This window comes from Carassius gibelio, chromosome B7, assembly GCF_023724105.1.
Source record: "Carassius gibelio isolate Cgi1373 ecotype wild population from Czech Republic chromosome B7, carGib1.2-hapl.c, whole genome shotgun sequence".
Lineage (NCBI taxonomy): Eukaryota > Metazoa > Chordata > Actinopteri > Cypriniformes > Cyprinidae > Carassius > Carassius gibelio.
In genome coordinates, this window is record NC_068402.1 from 34,890,034 (window position 1) to 34,901,408 (window position 11,375).

The 11,375-nt window shown below is 38.2% G+C and overlaps 1 protein-coding gene across 2 annotated transcripts in view; it reads right to left on the reverse strand.

Moving 5' to 3' along the window:
* The window catches only part of LOC127962673 (trichohyalin), a 191,668-nt gene extending 182,194 nt beyond the window's left edge, over window positions 1-9,474 (reverse strand). Inside the window, exon 1 of one of the 2 annotated variants that reach the window (XM_052562317.1) lies at window positions 9,256-9,474. The gene's annotated coding sequence lies outside the window, so the exon portion shown is untranslated. The remainder of the gene's footprint in view (window positions 1-9,255) is intronic. The other variant, XM_052562318.1, reaches the window with a different exon arrangement.
* Window positions 9,475-11,375: the final 1,901 nt, after the last annotated feature.

Consider the following 11,375-nt stretch of genomic DNA (forward strand, 5'->3'; position numbering starts at 1 on the left):
ATTCTAAAGCTCAAAGTTCAATTCCAAGCGAGATATTTTATTTAACAGAATTCGACTACAAAAAACGACCCGTTTGGACTGCATCCCTCTAGTTCCTGCAGTAATGACGTCACTAAAACAGTTTTTTGACTAACCTCCGCCCACATGAGTACACAAAAAGGGGGCATGGTCCTGTTGCGCTCCGACGGAGAAGAGGAAGAGTTGCGTTTGTGTTTGTCGCCAAGTGACGCTGTACTTGGAGATTAATGGTTACAATTTATGTTTTAACTCGGTTCCCGAAAATTATAATCAACATGTAGAACTATGTGCAGCACATTTTGCTGAGGACAGCTTGCCGAGGACAGCTTCCTCAATCTCAATCAGTTTAATAGCAGATTCGCACAAAGATTATTCCTGAAAGATGGAGCAGTTCCCTCTTTGTCTGGAGAAGGCGTTGTTTATGGACCACAACTGGTGGTATTTTATTATTTAAGTTGGTGCGTTTAACAGTTTCTGTAACTTATTACATAAAGGGCAACGCTGTTTAGCTTTGTTAACTAGATGTTAGGGCTGTGCAAAAAAATCAAATGCTTGCTTCTCAAAACTAGCCAACAATCGCATTTCCAGGAGGGCCGCGTGCGCTAAGCTGGTGTCGAATCACAACTCGTTATGTGTTTCTGAAGGAGGGACTTTATAGAACATGAAAGTCATCAGCCCGTTTTTATAAACAGTGAAAACAGCGGTATACAGATAGGCGAAGTGTGTGAAAAATACTGTTTTTTTTTTACACGCGAAACATGAACACATGTTATATTGCCCACTGTAAACATAATCAAAGCTTCAAAAAAGCACAAAAAACGGGACCTTTAAATTATCTCACTGTTTTCCAGTGGCATATCTTATGTATTTGATTACATATATTTATTAATTCCAAATATTTATTCTTTAAATGCACTAAAGAATACTTTATGGGACCCTTAATTAACATAACGGTTATTGTTAAAAGGAACTAGAACCAGAATCATTTAATTCGCTATGATTCCAATCCCAAGTGACCGCATCTTGAGCTGTCAAGCAAACAGACACTGAGAAGCAACGTTGACTCGGTAAGTACAACTGCTCTTCGAAATGCCAAAGACAACCTGGCACCAATTAAACTCTGGCCATAAAAAGACTGTATGATGTTCAACCCTACAGGCAAATAGGGTAAGCTAGACATCAACCAAGCTCTTATCACAATAGTAGCTCTGCACTGCGTCAAAGTGCCAAATATTCACAATATATGCACAGCACTGTATTAAAGAGCTGATTTGGTTTTGTAATTAGTGTTGTCTGTATCAGGTCAAGCGTATTCAAATCACATGAAGATTAAATCACTGCAGGGTCTTCAGTCAGTGTTTTTGGAATGGGAGGGGCAGGAAAGGGATGGGAGGGAGCGAAAACTTGGGCTAATATAGAGAGAGACCAAGAAAAGCAGTCACTCTCAAGAGAACTCTGGTCCTATTGGAACAATCCAGCACAAAAACAGTCATTTAACTTTTCTGTCAAGTGTCATAGTTATAATTCACTGTTTCACGATTACTGTCAACTCACTTTACAGAGTAGAGCTTGTGCTAATGGAAAACTGAAGTGAATAGACTCTCCAAACACAATGTTTTGATATCTCAATTATCTTTCTCATTATACTGCATGAGCAAAGCCCAAGGTCTACATACAAAGAGGGTGAAATCAGATGGCAGCGTGAAACTATGTAGGGTATATCATTAAAAATATACTCAGAATTACCTTTAAAAATCAAACACATGACACATTGAGTTCTTATTATTTACTATTCTTACTATTTTTCTGGATGCAAGATGTTCAGAACAGTTGAGATTCCTGTTAATAGTGGAAGAGAAATCGTTTTGAGTAAGACTGAGGTCATCCGTTCTTGGCCTTGAAAATAAATAAATCCAAAACTGATTAAATGTTGCATTTGGAGATTCTTTGAGCCAGGCTATTTAGAAACTCAGCACCGCTAGGACATGTGAACGCTTGTTGAAACCACATACGTGTGGAGCTGCTGGGATATGCAAAGCCATCTCTTCTTGATCTTCCACTGGAATTTGGAAATATAATCTGGCCACTGGACTGTCGACACTTGTCGACCCGCTGCTTGTTGCGTGTCAATCATTGTCGGGTGCGAGGGTGGCTTCTAAAGGGTCCTGAGGGTGACTGCTTAGAGCACACTCTGTTTAACACGCCAACAGCCTGGTGGGAGTAAACACAGAGGCATATAAACTGGGGTATTGACTACATGATCAATTCTATTGATCAGTGCACTCCCTCTCCTTCAGCAGGCACGCTGAGCCCTCACAAAGTCTCTGTCTCGCCCTCTGCTGACTCCAAAGAATATGCAAACTGGAAACCTGCCCAGATCTGCAGCCAAGACACCTTCCTCTAGGAGGAGACAGAGAGGAGAATCACCCACCATCTACCAGGGAGTCAACTACCAGAAGTGAGTTTTATCTGGCCTTCCTGAAACCCACAAATGGCATTCTAAAAAAGTAATTGAGCACAATATAATGTGAATATTGTACAAATATCGTGAACTGGGTTGGACCAAATGTAAAAGTCCTGAATTAGTCACTGAACCTGCCTGTAGCTCAAGTAATCCAGAAGACCTTGATTAGCTTGTTCAGGTGTGTTTGATAAGGGCTGGAGCTAAACTCTGCAGATCATCGGCACTCCAGAACCGACATTGCCTATCCTCTCTAATAAAAGTGCAAAAAAGATATAAATTAATCAAAATGATGGGAAAACAACTCACTTGAGCGTGGCAAAATACACTCTAACCATGATATATTCTTATTCACTGACAGCATTCAGTGAAAAACGGATGACGTGAAAAGAAAGAGAGCTTAACTGAAGCCTTTCCTATGTCCAGCGAGTAGAAATCATCTTCAATTCTGTGACAGCCACTGCCACTGATCCAATGGGACAAGCCAGGAGGGGCGGTTTGGGTCAGCGTTCTCTGTCAAATAAGATTCACATATCCACAATTGGGCTGGCACACCAAATGACCTCCCTGTTTACGAGACTGCTGGTGATAACACACATCATCTCATTAGTCACATACCGCCCCTGATCTGCCATGGCACCTCCACTTACAAATGGCAGCTAAGCGCTAAATATACCCTCGTTACGCTCACGCTCCAATCACAAAAGGGCTGCTGTCTTTTGGTCTTAAGAATACTATTTGGCATGGACGGACATGCCAGCATTATTGCCGGTCTGTCGGGCATCAAGTGGAAATAAAGATAAATGCACAATCCATGCTCCTCTCCACTAGCGACATTTGGAGACCGAAAGGATGTGACAGGCCTGTCTCATTTATATGCAACACCAAGGGCTGGGGTTCATGTAAAGCAGAGCCCACCAATGGAGATCCCTCTGTGATGAGGTTTACCTCAGTAAGGTGAAGAATAGCTCTGGGTTACACGCTCAGATGCAGCAGAAACCTCAGGTACCTTTGAAAGTGAGAGAGTCCCACCTGTTATCTCATGACAGCACAGGATCTTCTCGTAATCCTGCCTCCCAGTTGTGAGGAAATTTCTCCAAACAAATTTGCGAGGCACCGGGCTGATAATGCGAACCTAATCATCAACTACTTGTACCCTTAACTAGTATTTCATATCCTTGTCATCTCTTTTTCAGCTTCCTTTTCCTTTTTGACGCTTCCACTGGCGCTAATTCGTATTGGATTTTCATTCGTTCACCTTGCTGCGAGCATCAATTTCAGATGGCATGAAAAAGTAATATTCCAGCAATAAAGCTTGATTTACACCCTTTGCCTGGCTCCCCCTCTTGCTTTTTATATTTGATCATTTAGTGGGGATCGTATAACTGTATATCAGACGCAAATGAAATCAGGTCCCGTGCACATTAAGGCCATGTAGAGTTGCAGCTAACATCCCCTGCGATCCAGCCGCCCGGCTCCCCGGGAAGCCAAGGGCAGAGTCCCATTCATTTTCAGGCCCATTTCCTCCTATGATTAGGCGATCAATCAATCTGAGCCTTCAATCTCATCAGGCAGACGGGATTATCTGCCCATCTCCCCCTCCGTTACTCGCTCTCTCCCTCTCTTGCGCTCACTCTCACAGAGCGGCACATTAACATCAGATCAAGTATCAGCAAGTGCATGCGGTCTGTAACGTCAAACAGACCACAGACAGACATCTCTTCATCTTTCCCGGCTCCTAATACCCCCACAGCTCCCATAGTGCACTGCATGCAAGCACGGACAGCGAGACGTTTGCGGAGACTGACAAAGAGGCACGTCTTTAAAGCGCTTGTCAAGGTATTAAGCCATAGGCCTACTTCAGGGAGCATCCTTTCAAAGTAGATGAATGGCTTCTTAGACCATCACAACACCACTTGTATGTCTCAAAGACAAAGCTCGACCTGTCTCTGTAAATTGTGGCTATAGGCTCATTTGTCCGTGCGGGTTCCTACACGTCTACTAAATCATCCAACCTGTCCTTTGACGTATCAGAGATTCCATACACTTGCCGCCACTGTCTTCCCACAATACACCAGGGAGGACAAACACTATTTATCGGACAAGTCTATATAAAGCTTTCTCAGTGTCAGAGAGGGTAAGCGAATATGCCCTATAAAAGCCCAGCCACTCAGACTCTGTTTTTACAATGATCCACACTCACTCTTGTTTACACAAGCATAATGGCGAGTAAACTGCTACTTGTAAACAGTAGAATGCCATTTAATGCGACTGGCTGGGTCATGGTGGTTTCTATAAGACTGAGAAACTGAGTTTGGAGAAAATGTGCATTTATTTTCTCCACGCTGAACTTGAAACATACAGAGAAAATTGATTGCAAATGATCTGCTCTAGGACCTTAGTGTACAAGGAGTTTTCACAAATTTTCACAAATACTGTAAACAGCAAACACTGTGACCCTCAAAACATAAAACTAAAGCCACTCATAAAAAGGTATGAATGTCAATGTATTTGGATCAACTGGCATCTGCAAACAAGTGACGAAAGTTCTGATGTTTACACAGGTGTCCTAACAAAATAAGCACAGGTGTTGTTCATCACTTTACCAATGAACATGTGCCACTAATGCCTGACAACTGAAAAGTTGCAAAATCCAAATTTAAACTGTATATATTTTGTTTTCCATATTTAATAAATAAAATATATATATATGTTTTTACATGTTGAACGAGTGCTTAATACATTATATGAAGGATAAAGTGTAAACTAAAATTTTTAGGGGAAAAAGTACTGAACACATGAAGAAAGGGATGTGCAAAAAGACTTGGAAAGCCAAGACACCATCTGAACTTTATCAGTAATTAGAAAGCAATCCTGCCCCTAGTCAGTGGAAGTTAATATTAGCTGGTTGGTTCAGTCCCAACTGATGGCCTATAAAAAGGTGTTTCATGGACAACGTGGCACACAAGAAACATTTCATGATGGCTAAAAGCAAAGAGAGTTCTCAAGACCCTCACAACCTTTTTGTTGCAAAACATAACCAGTTGATGGCATTTGGTTACAGAAAGATTTATATACTTCTGAATGTTCCAGTGAGCACTGTTGGGGTCATAATCCAGAAGTGGAAAGAACAAGATTTCTGATGGAGTAGTGAAAAATATTAGCAGAAGAGTTGTCCAAGAGCAAAAGATCACTTGGGGAGAGCTTCAGAAAGACCTGGAATTAGCATCTACAATTATTTCAAAGAAAATAATAAATACAATAAGTAATGCACTCATCCACTGTGGCCTGTATGCACGCTCACCATGCAAGGCTTTATTGCTACAGGAAAGTTTTTGATGGTGTTTTTTTTTCCATGCATCCTTATTCAGGCTTGAAAACAGCCCCATTATTAGTAATTGCATTGAAAATGGTCGCTACACCGTAGATGTATTTGACAGAAGCAAAAAAAAAAAAAAAAAAATTCCTTTTTGGTAGAACAATATTTTAAGCACAATTAGTTATTTAGGCAACTAACAGTTTTGCAGCTTCCTTTGATTAAAATTAGAATGAATCATCAGAATATGGCATAAAACAGTTTTTCTAATGCAAATACTTTTAATTAAAATTTATAATCGCAATTTAAAAAAAATTTAAATAGTCAACAATAAGGATGCCAAAACAGTACACCTCTTTCATAGAGGTTAAAAATATTCTCAGACACTTCCAAAAATAAAGCTAAAACCTGCAAAAAAGTCTTGCTTAAACCTCCAGTGCTCCTTAAAGCAGGAAGATGACATTTATTATTTCCTGAAGCTGGAAGAAACTGTGGGGCCCTTTACTCTCTGAAATTTTCATCATCTTTCATCAAAGCTAGGTGCGCATTATCGTCTCCCACAATCCTTAGCAGCAGCCCTGAACCTATGACATGACACCACCCGCTTTCATCAGTCATCAGCGGCCAGGTTCGTCTTAAAAACAGCTCCTCTTTAAATGTTGAGGAGGAACCCAGTGAATTAGTAATACATTTACACGAGCTGAGAGCAAGTGCAGGTAAAGAAATTACTCTCTTCATGTCGTGGCAAATTCTCTTTCCTCTCTGACTGCTAGGCGCTGGTGAAAAAGGGCATCTGAAAAATATTCAATGCAAGGCCATTTAATGGAAAGGCGAGATATATAAAAAAAAACATAACCCAAAAAGCTTTTTGATGTAAAGAAACTAATTCTGTTAAAGGTGCTGATCAAACTGTCAGGCTTTCATTATGGTACAATTCCTTTTAGCAGCCATGAACTGTGGAAATAAAGTTTCAAAGTACCTCAAAATATCAGATTTCCTGCCATTCATATAAGACATGATACAGTATGTCTTCACTCTTCAGTCTTCACACATGAACAGCAGAATCAATTTCAAAGATGCATTTACTGTACATTGTGGCCTTAATCCTGATTTAATAAGCATGACCCTATCTACCCTATCCATAACAACAGCAATTTCAAAGGGCCTATTTTTACAATTCTTGACTTAACAGTTTCAGTACATAAAATACGCACGAAGCAGATAGTCTCCTCCAAAAGTACATGCATTACAGAATACCATTCCTCTGGTCTGGATAATCCATTGTCTCCTTAATGGGGCTGGTCATCTGCACACAGACAAATTCAACATGAAGGTCAGAAGTACAAAGCTCTGTAGCACACAAACTAAAAATTCCCTCGAGCAGCAGTAAAGAAAAGAAAGTGAACCACAGCCTCAGATGACAGCTAAAGTCCCTCAGATCTCCAATAGGCCCCCTCATTGTCCTAAAAGCCAGCCGCCCCCACAATAAACGGTTTTAATAACATATCACAATCCCCAAGCGTACTTTGCCTTTGTTTTCCACATGTAACCAGTTCTAATTAGGCAATGTGCTGCAAAACTTACCAAGGTCTGGCTGCCTAAGATCACAATAGCTAGTTGTATCTTCTACCACAGCTGTAATTAATGAGAAAACCAGGCGACTTCATGAAAAGGGAAGGTTTGGACAAAAAAAGTACATTATGGAGAAAATATATGGCTTGAACTCTGACGGTTAGACCTTGGAGTCCTCATCAACTGTGACAAAAGGTCTGATCTATGTCTGTGCTGATGCAACCTGGTTTGTATTAGTAAAGAAATGCACCGAAAACCAAAATGATTGTAGTGAAAACAAACGGCACGGAGAACATCTACAACATGAGCAACCATGACCGATCATCAAGATGCAGTGTAACACTCATATCTCTGTGGAATCAGAAAGGATGTGCTTTATTTATATGGGACGCCGAAGTAAAATAAAGCATGTGTCATAAAATGGCCCAAGCTTGTCAGATTTAGCAAAAAGAAAGAAACAAACAATATGAGAATTTAGAAAAACATAATGCTGGTTCCTATTTTTGAAAATTGTATCTAATTGCGGCAAGATTAGTCTTTAATGAGCTGAAAAGAGAGTATGTCACACCACCGTTGATCAATCTGCACTGGCTACCAGTAGCTGCTCACATAAAATGTAAGGCATAAATGTTTGCCTACAAAACAACCACTGGCTCTGCACCCCCTACCCTAATTCACTACTTCAGATTTATGTTCAGTCTAGATGCTTGCATTCTGCAATTAGCGAACAACACATTCTACTCTATTCTAAGTGATACCCCACAAAATCACTTTCACAGACTTTAACATTCACTGTTCCTTTGTGGTGGAATGACCTGCCCAACTCAATTCGAATCTTCAAGAAATGGCTAGAAGCACATCTTTTCCATCTAACCTTGACTCTCTAACACTAGCACTCTGTATTCTATTTCTATTCTATCTATTCGTTTTCTTTTTATGTATTAAAAAAAACACACCTGATCCTTTAACACTTGTACTCTTTGCAATGCTCGCTTTCTTTTTATAAAAAAAAAAAACATTTGAGCCTCTAACACTAGTATTCTCTGTTATTTTTCTATTCTATCTACTTGCTTTCTTTTTATTATTTTTTATTTATTTTATTTTTTAAGTTTTATGTTAAACTTTGCTCCTTTTAAATTGAAAACAACATGCTTTTTTATTCTTGAAGTTAGGTCATCATAAATTCATGTTAACTAACCTTTTTGTAAGCTGTTATTTATTTCCTATTTCAGTCATATCCATTTCTGGACTGGAAATGTAAGGCAAGCAAACCTGATCAAGAGGGAAATTCATTCTGCATTCCATATCAATGACATTTATCTGCTTATTAAGTTAATGAGAAGATTGTAAACCTTACACCGACTGCATTAACAAACTCCAGCAATTTGATTAGCAGTAATTCAGCATTATGAAGAAGAAAAAATCTTCAGCCTAATGGAAACATCCCGGCAGTCTCAGATATGTACAGTAATAAAATATCTCTTTATGAGCTATGCTTCATTTGCAGCTCTTGTTAAATGTGATAATTGCAATTACACCACACACTGAATAAACAAGCAATTAACAACCGCTTCTTTAAAAGACTTTACAAAACATACTGATTATATTTAAAGAGAAAATATGTTTCAAGCTTTTTAAAGGTGTTTTAAATTATTCTAAATGTACTCTGGCCTAAAAAAATGTTCGTCCAGTAAACACAAACACAGCCCTTGCAGGTCTTGCGTGTTAGAGAAATACCTTTCCTTATTTTGGCAGGATTTGGTTATCTAAAGAGTAACTCTGCTACATGTTTCTAACAACATCATTGCATTTTTTCATACAACGTGTTTGCTTGCGTCTGAGTGGTTATGAGGCGGAATAAACAAATGGTTAATAAAGTTAATTCTACCTGTTGCTCTGCAGTTATACAGACAATGCCTCATTTCACCCGTGTCTCGTGATTTGATGACTGTTCACGCAGATTTCATCTTCTCCAAGCTGCAGACGTTTTGACAACAGTCGATAGAAAAGACTGAAATCTCTGCACTTTATTACTTTCTCATCATTTCTGAACGCCCGCTCCGCCGCCTCTCTCTCCCGCTTCACCCACTTGTACACTTCCTGCTCACAGATTGACAAACAGCGCAGCGAGCCAATGACCATTCAGAACTCGCCTGTCGCCGATTTTGACGACCAATCGCAGTCAGAGCTGCTGCCAGGTGGGCGGAACTCTGCAATGGATAACTGCTGGTCTCCATGGGAACATGTCAAACACGACGAGCACGCAGCAGACGAGAATGTTGTTGAGGATCATTATCATCATCGCTCAGTGTAGATAGAGGCAAACCTGAAGCCGCACGTTATAAAAACCAGCATCTGTTCTGACTGGATGTATTAGTCAACAATAACCCACATTGTAATGTACATGGAGATAAATATATATATATATTTGGTTAAACTCATAGACTGTAGAAAAAAACAGATTAAACTACGGGTGAAACCACGGTTAACATGTTGACATTGTGGTTACCATGGTTTAGCTATTATTTATCTTTATTTTACCCTCTAACTTTAGCACTCACTATTCTAATTCAATTCTTAAATAATAATAAAAATCTAACTACCTTTCTAATCTTTTTTATTCTATTTTCTTTTCACTTATTATGCAATTATAAAAAAGACACTAGCTCTTACATTAACACTAGCTCGCTCTGTTCTTTTTCTATTATATCTGTTTTCTTTGTATTTATTATATTATTCGAAAGCCCTTGCTACATGTACTGTGTTTAAGCTAACTGAGACTTGTTATAGCACTTTTATATATTGCTCTTTTTGTTGTTTTTGATTGCTTCCATTGTCTTCATTTGTAAGTCGCTTTGGATAAAAGTGTCTGCTAAATGTAAATGTAAATGTAAAACTATGTAGGCTTATACATAGGCAGTTATACCCAGCACTGGAAATAAAAATGTTGTTATCAACAGTGAAACAATTAAACATTATGAAATCCTAACTCAAATAGTTATCTATGAATTTATTTATTTATTTATTTTTTTGTTAAAAAATATTAAGTGTTTTAATATTTTAATCTTAAAAATTATGACAGAAGATGTAATATACCCATAAGCCCATGCACTTGATTAATTTAATTATGTATGCTTGCTTAGTCAAAGTGCACTCAAAAAAAAAATGATTTTAGTTATTTGCTTTGTTGTTGTTACTTAAAATAAGCTTAAACAATATAAATCTTTAGTTTTTTATTCCGTTGCCATTTGCACTCAATTTAATTATATTTAATTAAATTACAATTGTAAAATATTAACTTAAACCATTGAAGTTAAGTTGGGCCTACATGAATCATTTATGTTGCATTGACTGAAACTGGGCAGTGGATTTCTACAGTAGTTCCCAGCATGCTTTGCATAGGGATAGACTAGGAGAATACATTTTTAAATTAAGTGCTGTTTAATGTGTTTTTAGTGAAGGGAAAGACATATTAAAGTGTGATGTTTAGTTATTTTTGACATTTAAAAGAGTTTATGTTTATGACGATTTTTGAGGCTACCATTATGGTGAAGTATAGACATTGTGGTTAGGCTATAAACCACATGAGCTGTAACTATACTAATGTCATGAGAATGTTTTTATTTGATTATTACTTGTATGCTACAAAAAATTGTACTTAGCATGAGAACAATTGTCACTGTATGTTTGCTATTACATTTTTATGAGAATAACAAGAACATTTTTACAGAAATCAGTTTAAGCGCCAGCACGTGATTTACGTAGTCTATATTATCAGCATTTCTACCCTTCACAATCAAACAATCATAGAACATTTACATGCGTGTATGATGCCTATTGACAACCTAAGCTCAAGCTCCACTCTTCACCAGAATGGTAACCAAAAAAAAAAAAAAAACTTAATTTTATGTTATTTGAACTCTTTTCAATGTTCAAAATAACTAAATGTTAAAAACTTAAACTCTAACAAGACTTTCCATTTTCATAAAAATGCAGAAAACTCACACA